At 37.5% G+C, this 22,396-nt stretch overlaps 1 protein-coding gene across 3 annotated transcripts in view; it reads right to left on the bottom strand.

The window, feature by feature from the left end:
• The window catches only part of ACAP2 (ArfGAP with coiled-coil, ankyrin repeat and PH domains 2), a 147,749-nt gene that overhangs the window by 124,935 nt on the left and 418 nt on the right, over window positions 1-22,396 (bottom strand). The window lies entirely within an intron of this gene.

Below are 22,396 nucleotides of genomic sequence, written 5' to 3'. Positions count from 1 at the left end.
ATCGAGCCCAACATCAGGCTCTGTACTGACAGTGTAGAGCCTGCTTAAGACCTTCTCTCTCCCTCTCTCTCTGCCCCTCCCCTGTGCGCTCTCTCTCAAAATAAACAAACATTTTTTTAAAAGGTCCATACAACAGTGGTGCCTGGGTGGCTCAGTCAGTTAAGCATCCGACTTCGGCTCAGGTCATGATCTCACGGTTCGTGGGTTTGAGCCCCATGTCAGGCTTTGTGCTAACAGCTCAGATTCTGTCTCCCTCTCTCTCTGCCCTTCCCCCACTCACATTCTGTCTCTTTCTCTCTCAAAAATGAATAAGCTTTAAAAAAAAAAGTCAATAGAATACTATTACCAAAACCTAAGAACAATTGCTGATTATAACTTATAAATATCAATGCAAAATTATAAATAAAATATTAACAAATAAGATCCAGCTTTTAAAAAATGAAAACCAAATGAAGATTACTTATAGGACTATGTTAATATTTAAATATTAAGAAATCCATTAATTTAATTTACTATAATAAGCCAAAGAAAACCAACATGATTATCTCTGCTATAGACTGAAAGTTGTATTCCTCCAAAATTCATATGTTGAAACTCTTATCTCCAAAGTCATCATATTTGGAGGTGGGGCCACTGGGAGGTATTTAGGGTTAGATTAGGTTAGGAGGATGGAGACTCCATGGCAGGATTAGTTCCCTTATAAGGAGATGAAGGGCCCAGAGCTCTCTCTCTGTACACCAGGAAGAAAGCCAGGAAGAACCCAATCATGCTGACACTCTGATGTTGGACTTCCAGCCTCCAGAACTGTGAGAAATAAATATTTGTTGTTTAAGCCACTCGGTCTACGGTATTACGATAAAGCAGCCCAAACTGACTAAGCCAGTCTCAAATGATAAAGAGGCATTAAACAAAATTAAACACTCACTTCTTATCTAAAACTATTTACTTAATGGGGCGCCTAGGTGGCTCAGTCAGTTGGGCGTCCAACTTCGGCTCAGGTCACGATCTCCTGGCTCGTGGGTTCAAGCCCCGCATCCAGCTCTGTGCTGACAGCCAGCTCAGAGCCTGGAGCCTGTTTCAGATTCTGTGTCTCCCTCTCTCTCTGACCCTCTTCTGCTCATGCTGTGTCTCTCTCAGAAATGAATAAAACATTTAAAAAATCTTTAAAAAATAAAACTACTTTAGAATAAAAAGTTACTTAACATTAAAAAAATTTTTAATAGGGGCGCCTGGGTGGCTTAGTCAGTTAAGCGTCCGACTTTCGCTTAGGTCATGATCTCGCAGTTTGTGGGTTCGAGCCCCGCGTCGGGCTCTGTGCTGACTGCCAGCTCAGAGCCTGGAGCCTGCTTCAGATTCTGTGTCTCCCTCTCTCTCTGACCCTCCCCTGCTCACACTCTCTCTCTCACTCCTAGAAATAAATAAAACATTAAAAAAATTATTTAAAAAATTTTTTAATAAATAGTTACTTCTTTAAAATGATATACATACACACACACAGGGATGGAATGGGAAAAGAAAGGAAAAGAGAAACAAAAAAGAAAATACTTGGTCAGACTAGTCCTCCCTCAGTTTTCTTCTCTTATTGAAGCAAATATTCTCTAAAATTTTGGGTGTATATTCTTTGACCCAATTATGATTCATTTTAGTTATTTATGCTACAGATGCAACAAAGCAAATATACCAGAAGTACAAAGGGAAGCTCTTTGGGGCACCTGGGTAGCTCAGTTGGTTAAGCATCCAACTTCAGCTCAGGTCATGATCTTGCAGTTCTTGGGCTGGATCCCCACACTGGGCTCTGTGCTAACAGCTCAGAGCCTGGAGCCTGCTTTGGACTCTAAGTATCTCTCTCCCTCTGTCTCTGTTTCTCTCTGTGTCTCTCTCTTTCTCCTCCTCCCTCTCTCTCTCTCTGCCCCTCCCCTGGCTTGTGCTCTTTCTCTCTCAAAAATAAATAAACATTAATTTTTTTTTGAAAAAAGAAAAGCTCTTAAAAAAACTAAAAATGAAAAAGCCATCAAACAACTGGTTATTCAAACTATTATTCAATAATTAGTACACTGCCATTTAAAGAGTATGCAACTATTTTAAGAGTAAAGCTTATCTCTATGTACTGAAAAAGAAATGTGAATATCATTGTTAAGGGAAAAAAGGCAAGGTGCAGCAGACTGAATATAATCTGATCGCATATATGCAAGAAAAATGTATGTTAGCATAAACAAACCAAAATGTCTGAAAGTATAAACACTAAGTTGTTAGCAGTATGAATTTATTTTAAATGTTTGTATTGTATTATTTTTCCAATTAATATAAGCTGTACAAAAAAACAAAACTTGTACAAAAAATAAAGCTTCCTAATTTTAAAGCAGAAGAAAGAAAAGAGCATTGCATGTAGGAGTTTCAAGTGGTAACTATGGCACTGTTTAGGTGACACAAAAGAAAATATTAGAAAACACAAGTGGAAGTAAATCAGAAAACCTTAGCAAAGTATACCTCAAAGGCAATGTAAAGACAGAATTTTTGTGTATAAAAGTAAAAATGATGACATGAGTATCTTAGGAAAACTATTGTTAATACACTACGAGCATAAAAGGTAGCATTTGGTTGGGCAAGAACAAGTTATCTAGCAAACTCCTATAATGACAATGGGGGTTATTGAGATGGATCTAAGGTATTACACAAAAATTTTGTTGCTAGTAAGTGGGATACAAATGTTATTATCTCACTTGCCCGGTGTAAAAAAAAAAAACAAAAAAAAACACCACTGTAATGGCTATGCACTACAACTGTAAATGATTTACTTGTTCTAGACAGACAGAATAAGAAATGGAGTTATATAGACAGCTGGTGGAAAACAGCCTTGCCTAAAAACATTAGGTTTAAAAACCAAGGAGAGGGGCACCTGCTTGCCTGACTCAGTCAAGTGGGCATGCAACTCTTCATCTCAGAGTTGTTAAGTTTGAGCCCCATGTTGGGTGTAGAGATTACATAAAAATAAAATCTTAAAAAAATAAAAATAAGTTTAAAAACAAAGAGAAGACTGAAGATCACTGTGCTTTATTACTATCTATTTAAATATATTAAAAAAGAATTCTGACACTATTAGAGCAATAGTCCTTGAGTAAAGGTTCAGCTTTTAAAGTATCTCTGCCCCAAAAGTTCTGATTCAGTAGGTCTGGATCAGAGTCGAAACAATGGTATGTGGAAAAACCTCCCCAGATGATTCTGATGTGCACCTCTGCTTAAAAATTGCTTATATGACCATGGATGGCTTTTCAAAATAATCAATGAAACATTAAAAGAAAAACAGAAAGAAAACATTCTTATTATAGAGGACAAAGGCCTTGACACTAAGTCATCTGTTAACTTCCTTTCTTAGAATCAAATGCTATCTTCTAACATTGTCATATTTTTACTTCAGTGACCACTAACCAGCACCTGTGGCCAGAATGCAGCTGCTGGATTCAAATCAAAAGAGATGCCATTGTTTTTATTTCATGGAATCATAGTAAATCAGTACTAGTGATGCATTAATGCTGTATTCATAGGGAAGATTACACATAATTTACACAATAGCTGATTGATGAGTAAGAAATCTCCACAACAGCATTCTACAACTATGATGGTTTGTTTGAATTATTTTGTAATTTGTACAGAATTTTTCTATTGTCATAGCTAGCTTTCTTCCATACTTAAAAGACTGCAGTTTTTAAATAAATATTGTAAGAACAAAATCATTCCTTAATATTCTAAAAGACTGGGTTCTTCTCAAGAGATTCAGAAACATATTTGCTAAGAATTCTTCTAATCAAATATTTAGAAATAAGTTTTTTGATATGTATCTTAACACTATATATAAAGAATTCCTCTGGAAAGTAACAGAAGTTTTGAATACCAGACAACTTTCATATGTAAATAATCCCTTCTGGTACATTTTTCAAGTAGAAAAATGAAGTGTCAGTAGTTATGGCTTTTTAATTTCTTGTGAAACAAAACACACATAAAAATAGAGCAAAGTATATGATGCACTCCTACATACCCACCATCTAGTTTGAACAACTGAAACATGGCCATTCTTATTTCATACAGTCCTAACCATCTCCTGCTGATATATTTTAAAGCAAATCTCAGATGTTGTATTTTATTGATCTTTAATAAGAATTTTTAATGGAATCTCTTTATCATTATCTCTTCGAATATGTCATACTTTTCTCATGTTTGACTTTCCCAGATTGTCTCAAAAATTTATTTTTTACAGTTTTGTTCAAGGCTATCTTGTTTTGTACCAAGCTGTGATATACTAAAATATCTTTCCTCAAAAGTTCATGCTATATGGACTATCCAAATCTGAACACATCACATCTAAGAGCTTCCCACTGTTTCTATGATGATTCCCCAAAATCTCTAACATGACATATTAAATCTTGCATAATTTGGCCCTTACCCAAATCGAGGCCTCTGATATGACAGAAACCTCTCCAAGCTCCATAATACTAGCTCCTGTATTTTCTTAACAGCTAACTCATCCCAGTGAGAAATAATGGATTAACATAATAAAAAATGGAGCAGCCTCGGTGGTTCAGTCAGTCAAGCGCATGACTCTTGATCTGGGCTCAAGACATGATCACACAGTCCGTAAGATTGAGCCCTGAGTCAGATTCTGTGTTGATGGCACAGAGCCTCCCTCTCTCTCTCTGACCCCTCTCTCCCCACACTCTTTTTCTCTCTCTAAATAAATAAACTTAAAAAAATAAAAATAAAAAATGTACATTCAGCTACAGGTAATAAAAAAGCAACCCACTGCATAAACTTTGATTAGATGCTGTGGGAAAAACTTACTTATACAAGGCGTTATTTGCACAGCTGGGAAAATTTGAACATGTAATTACTATTATTAGTGTTATAAATGTAGTTACGAGGGAATGTCATTTTTTAGGAAATGTATGCTGAGCTTTCAAATGATTTTTTTAATGTGCTATGTGTATATACATGTATGTGTGTAAGACAGAGCAAACAAATGTGCCTAAATATAAACAAATGATGATATTAACAACAAATATTGTTAAAACATCCATACTACCACAATCAATACAGATTTCATGCAATTTTTATCAAAACACCAACAGCACTTTTCACAGAACTAGAACAATCCTAAAATGTGTATGGAACCACGAAAGACCTCAAATAGCCGAAGCAATCTTGAAAAAGATAAACAAAACTGAAGGTTTCACAGTCCCAAATTTCAAGTTACATTACAAAACTGCAGCAATGAAAACAGCATGGTACTGGCCCAAAAACAGACATATAGATCAATGGAACAGAATAGAAAGCCCAGAAGTAAACCCACATTCATATGGTCAATTAATCTTTGACAAACAAGCCAAGGATATACAATGGAAAAAGTCTCCTCAACAAATGGTGAAGGGAAAACTGGGTAACTACATGCAAAAGAATGAAATTAGACCACTTCCTTACACCATACACAAAAATAAACTCAAAATGGATTAAGGACCTAAATGTGAGACCTGAAACCATGAAACTCCCAGAGGAGAGCAGAGGCAGTAATTTCTTTGATATCAGCCATAGCAATATTTTTCTAGACATGTGTCCTGAAGCAAGAGAAACACAAGCAAAAATCAACTATTGGGATTACATCAACATCAAACGCTTCTGCACAGCAAAGGAAACAGCCAACAAAACTAAAAGACAACCTACTGAATGGGAGAAGGTATCTGCAAATGACATATCTGATAAAGGGTTAGTATCCAAAATATATAAAGAACTTCTACAACTCATCATCAAAGAACCCAAATAGTCCACTTAAAAATGGATAGAAGACAGGAGCAGACATTTCTCCAAAGAAGACCTACAGCTGGCCAAGAGACACATGAAGAGATGCTCAACATCACTTATCATCAGAGAAAAATGCAAATCAAAACCACAATGAGATACCATCTTACACCTTTCACAAGGACTAAAATCAAAAACACAAGAAAAAATAAGTGTTGACAAGAATGTGGAGAATAAGGAACCTTGTGCACTGTTGGTGGGAATGCAAACTGGTGCAGCCACTCTGGAAAACAATATGGAGATTCTTCAACAACAACAACAAAAAATAGTGGCGCTTGGGTAGGCTAAGTCAGTTAAGTGTCCAATTTTGGCTCAGGTCATGATCTCATGGTTTGTGAGTTCATGTTCTGCATCAGGCTCTGTGCTTTCAGTGTAGAGGCTGCTTAGGATTCTCTCTCTTTGCCCCTCCCCTGCTTGTATGCTCACTCTCTCTCAAAACAAACACACTTTTAAAAAATTAAAAATAGAACGACAAGATGACCCAGCAATTCCACTACCCAAAGAATATAAAAACACTAATCTGAAAAGATAACATGCACCCCATGTTTACTGCATTATTATTTACAATAGCCAAATTATGGAAGCAGCCCAAGTGTCTAGTGAAGATAGATAGATATAGATAGATAGATACGTAGATAAATAGATAGATACATAATGGAATATCATTCAGCCATGAAGAAGAATGGAATCTTGCCAACTGCCACAACATGGATGGATCTAGAGGGTATAATGCTAAGTGTAATAAGTTAGACAAAGACAAACAACATATTATTTCACTCATATTTGGAATTTGAGAAACAAAACAAATGAAAAAAAGGGAAAAAAAATAGACAAACCAAAAAACAGTTTCTTAACTATAGACCACAAACTGATGGTGACTAGAGGGGAGGTGGAGGGGGCGGGGAATGGATGAAATAGGTGATGGGGTTTAAAGAGAACACTTATCTTAATGAGCACTGAGTAATGTATAGAATCGCTGAATCACTACACTATACACCTAAAACCAATATACATGTTAACTATATTGAAATTAAAACTTAACAAAAATAATAATGTTTGCTAAAAACAAACAAAGAAAGGAAATTAAAAAGAAAGCTGTGGGGCACAGGGCAAAGGGGAAGAATATAATGCCTCAATTTTTCACTAATATGTTTGGGTTTTGTTTTGTTGTTGTTTTTTACCAGTGGTAATGATTGTTAAAAACAAAACTTAAAAAAAAAAAAAAAAGCCAAGGGGCTCAAGGCGGTTAAGCATCTTACTTCGGCTCATTCGTGATCTCACGGTCCATGGGTTTGGGTTTGAGCCCTGTGACGAGCTCTGTGCTGACAGCTCAGAGCCTGGAGTCTCCTTCAGATTCTATGTCTCCCCCTCTCTCTGCCCCTTCCCTGCTCATGCTCTGTCTCTCTCTCTCAAAATAAATAAACATTAAAGTACTTCAGATGACCTTAGTATACATAAGAGCACTTTGTTAGCTATCATATTTAAAGTGTTCTTAGAGAACTTCTACTTTAACAATTTTTTCTATATATAAACAATCAAATAAACATCCCTGTTCATATAATTTTGACATTTTTCTTATTATTCCTTAGAAGAAATTCCTCAATATAAAAATACTGAAGCAAAATATGTATTTTTAAGTTCTAAGATATTTTACTACTTTGTCCTTTGAAAAAGCTCTGCCTGGGGATGCCTGGCTGGCTCAGTCAGAAGAGTGTGTGACTCTTGATCTCAGGGTCATTAGTTCAAGCCTCATGCTGGGTATAGAGATTTAAATAAAACTTTAAAAAATCAAAAAGAAAAAGCTCTACAGAACTACACTCTTTCCAACACAATGAAGACTATTTCTCTAAACTTTCCCCAGCAATGGAAACTCTTAAAATTGTCAGTGTGACAGATAAAACCTGCCTGCTGTAGCTTAAATATGCAATCTTATGGCATCTTAATTTTCTTTGTAATGATTTCTAAGACATTTCTCAACACAATGTGCAGCAGACTTTATTTTCCAAAGATGGTCACACGTGGGCATCTACAACATGATCTTGCCATCCCCCAGCAAGATATAGAATCTATTTCCCTACTCTCTTAAGAATCTGGGTGGCCCCTGTGACTGCTCTTAAAGACTATAGTAGAAATGGTGTGTCTCTTCCAAACTTAGCCTTTAACTGGCCTGGTAGCTTCAACTTCCTGTCTCTTAAAAATGAGCTGCCACAGAGTGCCTAGCTGGCTCAGTAGGAAGAGCATACCTCTCTTAATCTCAGGGCCATGAGCTGGAGCCCCACACTGGGTGCAGAGATTACTAAAAGAAAGAAATAAACAAACAAAAATGAGCTGCCATGTAAGTACAATTACCCTAACACTAAACATGCTGTGAGAAGCTCTGAAGGATGTAATGCCATGTGAAGAGAAAGCAGAAAGACAAAGAAGAACCCAGGGCATCAGATGTGGAAGTGGATCCCACAGCCTAACCACCCAGCTATCAGACCATGGATCACAGATGAACCATCCAGCCAAAACCATGCCAAACTCTTGACCTATAAACCATGAGGCAAATAAAATGGGTGGGTTTCTTTTTTCTAAATGGCTGTTTTAAGTAACTAAATTTTAAGTTGGTTTTTACAGAGCAACAGATAAACTACAAGACGATTTAAAGTAACCACTGATAAAAAAATTTTTAATCCTGGGGCACTTGGGTGACTCAGTTGGTTAAGCGTACAACTTTGGCTCAGGTCATGATCTCAGTTTATGGGTTTGAGCCCCGCATCAGGCTCTGTGCTGACAGCTAGCTCAGAGCCTAGAGCCTGTTTCAGATTCTGCGTCTCCCTCTCTCTCTCTGACCCTCCCCTGCTCACGCGGTTTCTCTCTCTCATAAATAAATAAAACATTAAAAAAAACTTTTTTAATTTTTAAATCCTATATCTCCAGGGGCACCTGGATGGCTCAGCTGGTGAAGTGTTGGACTCTTGATTTCCACTCAGGTCTTGATCTCATAGGAGATCAAGCCCCATTTCGGGCTCTGCACTGACAACAAGGAACCTGCTTGGGATTCTCTCTCTCTGTCCCTCCCCTACTAAATAAACTTTAAGAAAAGAAAGATTATATATCTCCAAAGACATACACACTTTAAAAATTACCTTAGAAAAACACACTTATTCCAGAGATTTCTCAACTGTTATAAGCATCTTAACAATTCTTTTATAGTCACTAAGGGAGCTTTAATTACTTTTTTTTTTCGATTATCTCTTTTTGATTCACGTGATCCAGGGACAACAGTTTCAAAAAGACTTAGATTTTGTAAGTAGATGGTCAACTGAAAAATTAAGAGTTTACCAAGGTGACAGGATATGACACATTTGTTAAATTTTCTATACAAGTGCGACCAGATTTCATTCTCTAAATAGTTCAGTTTGTTAAATTATAGTATCTCCTTAGAAACCCCACATATAAATGTGTTGGTAGCCTAGAAAGAGACTAGCCAGGGTCCCTCAAAAACTATGACAACTATCCAAGAAAAACTAAAGATTTTGGTTTGACTTAACTACTACATTAGAAAAGAACATTTAAACAATTCATATATTTACAGTTTTGAAATTTGTCAATAGTATAGTAACAGAAAAATGTCCTACAATAAAAATTAGAGTATGTTATGTGAAAATGAAGAATATAGGGCTATTTTATGAAAGTAATTTTTGGCAATAAATGTCTGTAGCCTAGGGGCTCACAGGTGGCTCAGTCAGTTAAGCGCTGGACTCTTGATTTCAGCTCAGGTCATGATCTCATGGTTCTTGGGATCGGGTCCCCCATTGGGTTCCATGCTGACTGCGGAGACTGACTGGGATTCTCTCTCTGCCTCTCCCCTGCTCATGTGCACACACTCTCTCAAAATCAATAAATTTAAACATAGAAGTCTGTAGCCTAACATCTGTGTTCAAGAAAGCATGTGGAGTTAAAGGATACAAAGACACCAGAAGCCTCTCTTACCAGAGAGTTTAAGTATAATCTAAAAAGGAGTGTGAGATGTGACCATATCAGTAAAATTACAAAAGGCTACACAGAAGTGCCAATTCTACTTACTAGCTCCACCTGGGTGTTTATCTCAACCTCAACAAGTAAAAAAACTAAATCCTTGATTTTTTATCCAAAACCTGTTCTTCCCTTGCCTTCCCCTTATCAGTAAGCAATACCTCTACCCACTCAGTTGCTAAAGCCAAAACTGTCATGTTTAATCTTCTCATTCCCTACAAAACCTTCAACAGTAATTCTTATTGATTCTACCACAAAAATTATCTCAACTCTCTACCAAAATATCCCTTGCCTGGCCTACCCTGATAACCAGTTTCCTGCAATGGCTTCCTTAACTGGTCTCTCTATAGTCACTTCTGCCTCTCTACAACTCATTTCCCAAACAGTAGTAAAAATATTTCTAAAATATAAGCCTTATAATTGCTCACCACTGATAAGAGCTTTCGAATGGCTTCCTATTCCACTAATCATAAAATCCAAACTTCTTTCTATGGATGAATTATAAGGCCTAACATGATCTGATCCCTGCTATTTCTCTGAACTTATTTCCTACCATTCTTCCCCTTGCTCACTCTGCTGCAACCCACACTGGCTTTTTTTTTTTTCTCTCCTTGAAAATCAAGCTCCTTCCCACCTCAAAGTGTCTGATCTACAATCCTCTCCCACCCTCTCACCCCTACCCTGGCATCAGTGATCCAAATTAGTGACCCAAATGTCTTCTTGTTGTAGAAGACAACCAAACCTCACTGGCCTCCTGATGAAAACACTAAATGACCACCTATGAGTATTCTTGTCAAAAATGTTCAAGCTGAACCTATCCAGAGTAAACTATCAGAAAATTCAATGTAGGATATTCTACAAGATTTAATTTGCCTACACTCTTCAAAAAAGTAAGTAACATGAGATTATTAGCTCATATTACCGATAATCCAGGAAAGTGGGAGACCAACATATCCAAAACATGTATAATCACTAAATGTTACATATAACATCTTGATAAAACATATGATACAACCATATTTTAATCATAAAATGTTTCTAGCAATATGGAAAATTTACAGCATAGGCCTAAATTTAAAAACAGCAAAACTGCCAAAAATTTGCAATATGACTATAAAGAGGTGATATAATTTGCAAAAGTTGAGACTTTGGGGGATGCTGGGATGGGGTGAATATATTTTGCATGTAAGCAAGAGGTGAATCTTTGAGAACCAGAGGGAGGAATTATGGCAGATGCAATAATGGCCCCCTAAGGATGTCAACATCCTAATCTCCCAAATTTATAAATAGGTTATACTGTAAAGATGAAGTAAGGCAGCACACAGAATTAACACTGATAATCATCTAATTTGGGATGGAGAGATTATCCTGGAATTACTGAAGCAGGCCCAACATTACCACAAAGATCTTTATAAAGTGAAAGAGGGAGGCAGAACAGAGAGTGCTCCAATAATTGCTAGCTCTGAAGATACAAGGGTGTCATGAGCCAAGTAATGTGGACAGCCTCTTGATACTGGGGAAGATTAAAAAAAAAAAAATTCTCTTCTAGACCTTTTAGAAAGGAATGCAATCCTTGAGGCGTCTGGGTTGCTCAGTCGGTTAAGCATCCGACTTCGGCTCATGGTTCGTGGGTTCGAGCCCCACGTCGGGCTCTGTGCTGACAGCTCAGAGCCTGGAGCCTGTTTCAGATTCTGTGTCTCCCTCTCTCTCTGACCCTTCCCTGCTCACACTGTCTGTCTGTCTGTCTCTCTCTATCTCTCTATCTCTCTCAGAAATAAAAAAAAAAAAAAAAAAAGGAATGCAATCCTGCCGACACCTTGATCTTAGCCAAGTGAGACCTGTGTTGAAAGGAACTACAAGATAATGAATTTGTGTTGTTTTAGGCCACTGTTTGGGATAATTTGTTAGAGCAGCAAAAGGAAACTAATAAAGCTTATTAGAGTGAGACCCTCTATAGACAATGATAACATCACCCAGAGCATTTACAATTTTTTACATAGAATGTGCAGCATTAAATCAAATTGCTGGCCCCCTAAAAAAAGTAAAGAAGAAGAAAGAATAAAAAACAAATAGAAATAGACATACAAATGATCTAAATATTGGTTTCATTAGAAACTTAAAAGCGGCAATATGTTAAAAATGTTAGAGAAAAATATTCAAGAAACAGATGAAAAGGTGGCAATTTTCACCAAAGAAGAAGAATCTATTAAAAAAAATGAAATTTTGGGATGCCTGGGTGGCTCAGTCAGCTAAGCAACTGACTTCGGCTCAGGTCATGATCTCATGGTTCATGAGTTCAAGCCCCACGTCAGGCTCTGTGCTGACAGCTCCGAGCCTGGAGCCTGCTTCAGATTCTATGTCTCCCTCTCTCTGCCCCTCCCCTGCTCGTTCTCTGTCTCTGTCTCTCAAAAATAAATGTTAAAATTTTCAAAAAAAAATAGTATGTATACAAATAAATGAAATTTCTCCAAGTGAAAAACACAATTGAAGAAATATACAAATAGGTTTAATAGCAGATTATACACAGTAGAGGATGAGCTTAAAAACAGGAATATAGATCAACAGACAATATTCTACTTTTCTGTAAAGCATATCCTTTCAGAAAAGAATATGAGAGATGTGTAGGACACAACAAAAGACTTTAATATATATGTAATTGAGTATCAGAAGGAGAGAATAAAGTTAAGAAGCAGGAGGAAATATTTAAAGAGGTAATAGCCAGGAATTTTACAAACTGATGAAAGACATACCCTGTGAACTCCCTATACTGAAGCAACTACAAGCCTCAAGCAGGATTAATAAAACAGAAACCACACTTAAACACATAACAGGAAAATTGCTGAAAACCAGTCAAAGAAAAAGATTCTTAAAAACAGCAGAGGGAAAAAAAGATACATTATCCTCAAAAGAGCAACAAAAAGACTAATAAAACTTGTAACATAAATAATAAAGGCTGAAAAAGCAAACAAAAGACAATGAAATGACATTGTTCTACCAAAAAAAAAAAAAAAGCCAACTTACTATTCCATGCTTTGGGAAACAGCCTTCCAACATCAAAGAAAAACAAAGTCGTTATCAGACAAAAACTGAGATGACACTTAGCCAGCAGATAAACCCTAAAAGAAATACCAAAGGATGCCCTCAAATTAAATGATAAACGTGCTAGGAAGTATGTTGTTTTATCCGTACAAAAACTATTACCTGACAATAACCAATAAAACCTACTCTCTTACTATATTAGTATAATACATTACCTCAAAAATCTAAAGAGGTGGATTCCCAACAGGCAGAAAAGTGGGAATCAAAGTAAAACAATATAGCAACCAAGTTAACCATTAAAAAAAAGAAGATCAACAGGAAAAGTTTTGTTTATTTAAAAATGAACACATTTCCGGCTAGAACTACAAAAATTAAAATGGTTAGCTCCATCAATTTTAATTTTGCATTAGTATACACACTTTGCACACATCTTGTCTAAAAGTGGCTTAAAATACTCAAAGTATACCTGAATACTAATTGTCTGAGTGCCCTCTCTTCTGCGTTTTAATTGAACTGTTTAACCATGTTTTACACATCAATACTGCACTGTAATTTTTATCAGTGAAAATTTTGATATTTAAATTTCAGTATGTCTGGGGCATCACAGAAAATATAAAAACTGTAAAGGGAAAATTGACTATATTTCATTAAGGAATCCTGACTTTTTTTTTTTTTTTTTAAGTAATCTCTATACCTAATGTGAGATTTTAACTTACAACTCTGAGGTCAGAGTCACATGCTCCACTGACTGAGCCAGTCAGGCAGGCGTCCCTTACACAAAATACAAATTACTACAAGATTGTAATCAAGTCAACTCTTTCTGTGAGAATTTCTTCATCTCTGGAATAGGAATAGTGATATACTCATTGAACTCACATTGCTTCTCATCTAACTTCCAGACCCTTCCAGAGATATAATTCAAAGGAAACAGACTTCCAGTAATCTCAAATAAACATATATATTTCCTCACAGTAGTTTTCTTCCATGACCTCTCAGTTTACTTATCCTTTACTCTGACAGCCTTTAAGATGTAAATCTCTAAGGCATTATGTCTTCCATTTTGTTTTTTTCCTCTTCTTCTTTTGCTCACTCTACCTTCTACTCTAAATATAAAATCTATAAATGGCTTTTTTAAGACCGTCACTGCTCTCCTTCTACAAAGTGAAGTTTGTCTATCTATTTATAGTCTTCCATTATCCACAATACAGATGATTTTCATATATACAAGTAACATACCTAATTCTTCATGCTTTCTAGACACATCCAACTAGTAGTTTATTTCCACACACGAAAGCCAGCATCTTTAACTAAATCATCAAACTTCCCTTCAAAGATACAAGAAAAAGAGGAAAGGGAATTACCAATACTACGTGGGTTCCTCCCTACCTGCTTCTGTGAAATGCAGTATTGTTCTTATTCATAGAACCTGAAAAAATTCAGAAACCTGCCCAAAACTTCAGAAATCTACCAAAAATTGAAAAGACACAAGTCAAACAGATCATCTGCTTCTAGAGGTTGTATACTTGGTACACATTCACTACCCTAAATGAGTGTTCTCCAGTACAAATTATGCTTTGCCTATCAACAGCACAGAAACCCATTTACCTCCATTTTCTCCAAAAGTCCAATTAAAATGACAAGGAAAAAAATTTTAAGTGCTAATCCACAAGGAAGAGAAGCAGTAACAGTAGCAACACAATTCTGGCAACTGGAAGGCAGATAAAAGAACAGTAACTCACTTAGATGAGAGAAAGCTAAAACCTAAGGCTTTAAAATGCACTGGTAAAGCCAATTTGAAGCCAGAAGATTCACAATACAGAATCCCTAAATAGTTACTGAATATATGTTGAACAATGATCATAAGCAGCTTTCATGTGCTGACCATATGTATACCTTATGTTTATTGAAATCTTTTGCCCATTCTTTAATTAGGTTATTTGCTCTTTTATTGTTGAGTTGTAGAGTTCTTTATATTCTTTGGATATAAATTCCTTACATGAATTGTAAATATTTCCTACCATTCTAAAGATTCAAGGTTGTCTTTTCACATTCTTGATGTGTCCTGTGAAGCACAAAAGTTTTAAATTTTGAGGAAGTCCAATTTGTCTATTTTTTCTTTAGTTGCTTGTACTTTAGACAAGATATCGAAGGAAAAAAAAAACTGCCTAAATCAAGGCCACAAAGACTTAAGCCTATGTTTTCTTCTAAGAATTTTATAGTTTTAGCTCTTACATTTAGGTCTGTGATCCATTTTGACCTAATTTTGCATACATGCAATACAGGGGTCTAAATTCATTCTTTTATATGTGGATATCCAGTTGTTCCAGCACCATTTGCTTAAAAAATCTATTCTTTCTCCACTGATTATACTGGAGCCCTTGTCAAAACCTGTTCACCATAAATGTAAGGGTCTCTGGACTCTCAATTCTATTCCATTGATCTATATACATCTTGTTTTAATGTTAGTACCACACTGTCTTGATTACAATAGCTTTGTAGTGTTGTTTTTTTTTATGTTTATTTAATTTTGAGGGGGGAGGGACAGAGAAAGAGGGAGACACAGAATCTGAAACAGGCTCCAGGCTCTGAGATGTCAGCATAGAACCCAATGTGGGGGCTCAAACTCACAAACCACCAGATCATGATCTGAGCCAAAGTCAGATGTATAACTGACTGAGCCAACCAAGTGCCCTGGCTTTGTAGTGTTTTTTAACTGGGAAGTGAACCCTCCAATTTTGTTCTTCTTTTTCAAGATTATTTTGTCTATTCTGGGTCACTTGCATTTCCATATGAATTTTAGGATCAGCTTACCAATATTCACAGAAATTAGCTAAAATTTTGATAGAGGTTGTGTTTAGTCTGTAGATCAATTTGGAATATTTTAATCTTAATAATATTAAGCCTTCTGATCCATGAACATGGAATATCTTTCCATTTATTTAGGCCTTTAAGTTCTTTCAGTAATATTAGATGGTTTTCAGTGTTTGGTCTTACATTTCTTTGGTTAAATTTATCCTTTTTTGATGTCACCATCAAGTGAAATGATGTTCTTTGCTAGTACACAGAAATACAAAAGACTTTTGTACACTGACCTTACATCCTGCAGCCTTGCTGAACTTAGTAGTTTTAACTGATTTTGGTGGATTCCTTAAGATTTTCTATATACAAGATATATAATCTAAAAGACAGTTTTACTTTTTTTTTTAGAGAGCATGTGTGAGTGGGGTAGGGGTAGTATGAGAGGGTGAGAGAATCTTAAGCAGGCTCCATGCCCAGCACAGAGCCTGACACAGGGCTTGGCCCCAAGATTAGATTATGACCTAAGCTGAATCAAGAGTGGGATGCTTAACCAACTGAACCATCCACGTGTCCCACTGCTTCTTTCTTCATATGGATGCCTTTTATTTTTCTTTCCTGCCAAACACTCTGGCTATAACCCCCACTACATTGTGGAACAGAAGTGGATAGACTTTTGTTCATGGTCATAAGGGAAATCTTTTAGTCTTTCACACTTAAGTATAATGTTAGCCAGGAATGTTTCATAGACTTCCTTTACCAAGTTAAGAAGTACTCTATTCCTGCTTTATTGACTTTTTCTACCAGGAAAGTATTTTGATCAGAAAAGTGTGTTGGATTGCCAAATGCTTTTTCTGTATCTATTAAAATGATTACAGAGGTGCCTGGATGACTCAGTTGGCTGAGCATTCGACTCCATTTTGGCTTGTGTCATGATCCCAGGCTAATGGGTTCTAGCCCCGTATCAGGCTTCATGCTGAACATGGAAGCTGCTCGAGATTCTCTCTCTCTCTCTCTTCTTCTCCTCCTCCTCTACCTCTCTCTTCCACTCACACTCTCTTTCTCTAATAAAAAATAATAGTTTTTGCTCTTTATTCTACTAATGTGGTATACTACATTGATTTTTGTATTCCTGGATAAATCTTACTTGGTCATGATGTACAATCCTTTTCATATATTGCTATTATTGTGTTTGCTAATATTTTGTTAAGGACTTTTATATCTATTTATAAGGGATATCAGTCTGTTGTTTTCTTGTGGTATCTTTGGCTTTGGTAGCAGGGTGATACTGGTCTCACAGAATTACTTCATCTAAGTAACACCTCCTCTTCTATTTTATTTAAAATGTTTGTAAAAGAGTATTGTTAATCACCTTTAAACACTTGTAAGATTTCTTTGGTAAAGCCATCTTGGCCTGGGCTTTTCCTTTTGGGAAGCTTTTTGATTACTAATTCAATCTCTCTCTAACTCTATTCAGATTTTCTACTTCTTCTTGAGCTGGTTTCAGTAGATTGTATCTTTCTAGGAATATAGCCATTTCATCTAGCTTAACTTACTGTTAGAATTATTTACAGTGTTCTCTTATAACCCTTTGTGTTTTTGTAGGACAAGAGCAATAGCCTCCCTTTCATGCCTGAATCTAGTCATTTGATGCCTCTTTTATCTTGGTCAATCTCACTGAAAAATTACCAATTTTATTGATCTTTTTGAAAAACCAACTTTTGGTTTCATGACTTTTTTCTGTTGTTCTTTGATTCTCTATTTTCATTTCTTTCTGCTCTAGTCTTTTTTATTTCCTCCCTCTGTCTGCTTTGAGATCAGTTTGCTAGTTTCTTTTTCTAGTTTCTTAAGATGGACGGTTTGATCACGGGTATTTACAAGTGTTTATAGGTATAAATGTCCCTCTAGGCACTGCTTTAGCTGCATCCCATAAGCTTTTGTGTGCAGTTTTGTTTTCATTTGTCTGAAAATATTTCCTCATTTCCCTTATGATATCTTCTCAGATCCATTGGTTATTTTGGAGTATGTTACTTAATTTCCATATATTTGTGAATATTTCAGATTTTCTTCTGCTATTGATTTCTAATTTCATTTCATTGTGGTCAAAGAACATATTTTGTATGGTTTCAAACTTTCAAATTTACTGAAAACCTTGTTTAATAGCCTTACATATAGTCTATGCTGAAAAATGTTTCACATGCACTTGAGAAGAACATAATTCTGCTTTTGTTGTGTGATATTTTCTATAAATATCTATTAATTTTACCTATTATAATTATACCTATTATGTAACTATTTATTATGTGTCCATTATTATCTTGTTGGTTTATACTGTTGTTCACATCTCCTATTCCCTTGCTGATCTTCTGCTTAGTTGTTCTACCCATTACTGAAAGTACTGAGGGGTGCCTGGGTGGCTCAGTCCATTACGTGTCCAACCTGATCTTAGCTGGGGTCATGATCTCACGATTCGTGCGTTCAAGCCCCACACTGGGCTCTGTGCTGGCAGCATAGAGTCTATTTGCAATTCTGTCTCCATCTCTCTCTCCCAAAAATAAAACATTAAAAAAAGAAAGTATTTACGTCTCCAAATCTCATTATTGAATTATCTGTTTCTTCCTTCAATTCTGTCAGGGTTTGCCTCATGTATTTTGATGCTCTGCTAAGTGCATGTTTATAAGTGTTATGTCTTCCCAACAGATTAACCTTTTTATTATATAAAATGTCCTTTGTCTTTAGTAATTTTTGTCTCAAGGTATATTGTAGATGACATTAGTATAGTCATTCCAGCTCTCCTTTGAATACTGTTTGAATGATTTATCGGTTTTATCCTTTTACTTCCAACCTATTTGCACCTTGAATCTAAAATATGCTTCTTTTTTTAAAATTTTTTTAACATGTATTTATTTTTGAGAGACAGAGACACAGCATCAGTAGGGGGAGGGGCAGAGAGAGAAGGAGCAACAGAATCCAAAGCAGGCTGCAGGCCTGTCAGCACAGAGCCTGACGCCGGGCTTGAACCCACGAACCGTGAGATCATGCCCTGAGCCGAAGTCCGTTGCTTAACCGACTGAGCCACCCAGGCGCCCCAAGAGTGTATCTGTTTTAAAGACCAAAGGTAAAGTGGCAATGTAGCCAGGACTGCCACTAGTTTAAGAGCAAAACATGACTAATATATACATAGTTACATCTTATGTCAATGTCTTTCACCCATTAAAACCCTTCTCCCCTTTTCCTAAGTTCTTCCAACAAGGATCATATCTGAAATAGAAACTACAAATGAAAAACCTTCAGAATGGTGCACAATAAACATTGTTAAGGATAAAACATAAATGTATCAGGTAAAGAGAAGGTTTAAAGATTTGCTAATACCAATATTTTCACATTTGAACACTACTTAGAACAAAAATGTTTCACAATATTTTCACATTTGAACACTACTTAGAACAAAAATGTTTCACAATATTTTCACATTTGAACACTACTTAGAACAAAAATGTTTCACAATATTTTCACATTTGAACACTACTTAGAACAAAAATGTTTCACAATTCAGAAAGCGCAAATTAATTCAACTTTTTGTTTCAAACAAAATAGTCCTTTCCTGCGTGAACCATAACGTTTAAGTAAAGGAAAAGCAAAAATTTTATTAAGATTTTATAAAATTTTAAAGAGCAACTACACATACAATTTAGGGTCCAGACAAATCAAAACTTCTTCAAAAAATGTTGGTCAGAATGGAAAATTACCACTTAAACAAAAGTACACTTAAACACGTATACTTTCTTGTAGGTTTTTAGATGAATAAGATTTTGACCTTTAGACTGGGTTTAAAAAAAAACAAAAAGGTAATTTCTATTTACACAAAATTACACAATGAAATGTGCCCTCCAACCTAAAAACAAAACCAAAAAAAAAATGTGCTTTGGAATGCAAAAGTAACCATTCGCTTTGGCTTTATTGGAATTACTAAAGACAATGTTGCAATAGTAACATCTCTCTTTTTCAACCAATCCCCCTATTTTCCTTATCAACTTAGCAGGAAAATTAATGTTTAACACTTTAATACTGATGATTTTTCTTCAGCAAGATCTGCCTTCTGCATCAATTCTACAGCACCCAAGGTAGTAATGGCCCCTTGCCGATTAAATGCCATAAGATTCATCTGCAAAGGGGCACCTGGGTGGCTCAGTTAGTTAAGCTAAGCATCGGACTTTGATTCAGCTGGGATCTCCCAGTTCATGGGTTCAAGCTCCTCGTCAGGCGCTCTGCTGTCAGAATGGAGCCTGCTTCAGATCCTCCGCCCCCTATCTCCGTTCATGTTCTCACGCTTTCTCTCTCTCAAAAATAAACATTAAAAGCAATTTTTTAAAGATTCCCTTGTTTAGGAAAATAAAAGAATTACTTTAAAAGCAACACAAGAGATCAGGACTCTACAAGGAATAGAGTGCAGCTGCCTTGCTATCAAAAAACAAAAATGAAAGAAAACAAGCCCAGCCCTCACAAATATGACAGATTCAATATATCACCTGTAACATGCACAATATTCTTAAAAGTCAAATTTCTCTTATACATAAAGCATATGAATAAAAGACTCTAAAATATTCTTTTCAAATGCTATATAAACTTCACAGTAATGGGGTTGTAGAAAGACTGGAAAAATTAGGAATGTGAATGATGAGACTTTAATTTCTCGATATACTTCCCTCTACTGCAAATCTAATCTAGTTCCAAAAATGTATACCAGATATTAGAGTTCTTTGAATCTTGGTTTCTCTTCCCAATTTGCAGCCAATAAACTGGAATATGGGAAGCAACTCTGGAAAAATCTCTAATATCTAAATAAAACTGAATAGATATAATGTTCAACTTTAACAAAACTCACTATAGTATTCCATACAACTTAATCAGTATCTTTCCCTCTTACATTCTTTGGTTTCAAAAGCAGAGACATCACATGGTCTACGAATAAAACCCAGTGGCTACAAGTATTTCCATATCTCTTCTCTCAACTTGTTTTTTTACATCAAACATCACAAAGCCTGTTTGAAATATACTGAGCACACAGGCTGTGTTCCTTCATTTAAAACAAACAGACAAAAAACAGTTGGGGCACCTGGGTGGCTTTCAGCTCTTGTTTCGGCTCAGCTCATGATGTTGTGGTTGGAAAGATCAGCCCCACTTCGAGGTCTGTGCTGACGGCCAGGGGCCTGCTTGGGATTCTCTCTCCCCCCGCCCCTCTCCCTGCTCGCTCTCCACCGCCCCCGCTTGTGCGCATGCTGGCTATCTTGCTCTCTCTCAAAATAAATAAACTTTAAAAAAAAAAAAAAGGCTGAGTCATATAAATAAAATTCATAAAAAGCAGATTATTCTGAGGTACGCTTCAAAAACTACTTCATTGGCCACGCAGTCTGGACTGTAACCTACAAAGCTGTCCTAAGCAACCCACGTGTGCCTCCTCCGGGACTTTTATGCACACAGAACATAAGACTTTCAAAAACGAATAGCAACAATAGCAATCAGACCAGACGCAGCTTTTTGCAAGCAATAGCCCTAGCTATTATTAAGCTCCAAATAAAGCTCCGAATAAAATTAACACCCCTCCCTCGCCAAAAAAAAAAAAAACAAAGGTCAAAAGAAAAACAAGATCTTAAATTTTCTCTTAGAGGAGTTCCCTCGTTTTACAGTTGTCTTTGCTTTTCGCTGAAAAGAGAATGGGAAATCAGTGATAAGAAGGAACAGTTAGTTCCCCGGAGAAGGATGCAAGAATTTACAACTCAGGCTGGGCCTGGAGATCGGCGGGCACACACGCGCCAAGGCTCAGCGAAAGCTTTCAAGAAATGTCATCATCGAACCCAAGTCTTGAGACCTTATTTTCTTAGGGCCTAAGCACAGCCTTACAAATGCACCGTAAAATACCATCAAAACCCTTCTCCAAAAAGCAATCAAGAGTTTCCTAAGATGCCGCAAACGTAAGGAACAAGCTGTGTGGACCCCGTCGGGAGCGCCGCCCCTCACGTGGGAAGGAGGCCAGCGCACGTGAACCGGAGAGCCACCACGTCGGTGTCCGCGACAGATCCCCCGGGAGCATCCGCGTGTGGTTGCGGGGCCCTCCCGGACCGCCGCTGCCGGGAGAGGAACACACCAGCCGCCTTCAGGGCCCTCCTGCTTCCGTCCTCCAAACAGAAACGCACGGTTTCCCTGAGTCCTCGCCCCCCAGCCCCGCACCTCCCGGCAGCGGGGAGCGCGCCAGCGGCAAGAAGAGCAGACGGCCTCGCGGCNCCCGCGCCCCGCGGGGCGCCGGCCGGGCCGGGGACACGCAGGCAGGGGCAGTCCCGGTGCGCCCCACTCCTTCCTCCTCGGGGCACGGGGGGCGGAAAAGCGCAAAGAGGAACTAAGTGAACTGCGGGAGGGTGCGCTGCAGGCGCCTCAAAGAGGGGGCGGGGTGGAGTGGAAACGAAGAAGGAGCGGAAGGAAGGGGGAAACAGCGGCAAGAGGAAGGGGACGAGCGCGCGCCCGCAAAGGGCACGAGTCTCCGGGGACGCGGCTGCCACCCCGGTTCCTCGGAGCGGACGCTGCTCCCGGCCCCCGGGGCGCTCCTCCCCGGCGCAGAGGGTGAGGACGCGGGACGAGGAGGCGACGTCTCCCGCCCGGCCCAGCCTCAGCCCTCGGCAAGGGGCGGTCGGGGCTGCAGTGC

This window comes from Crocuta crocuta, unplaced genomic scaffold, assembly GCF_008692635.1.
Source record: "Crocuta crocuta isolate KB4526 unplaced genomic scaffold, BGI_CrCroc_1.0 scaffold70, whole genome shotgun sequence".
NCBI lineage: Eukaryota > Metazoa > Chordata > Mammalia > Carnivora > Hyaenidae > Crocuta > Crocuta crocuta.
This window is presented reverse-complemented; position numbering and strand designations above follow the sequence as displayed.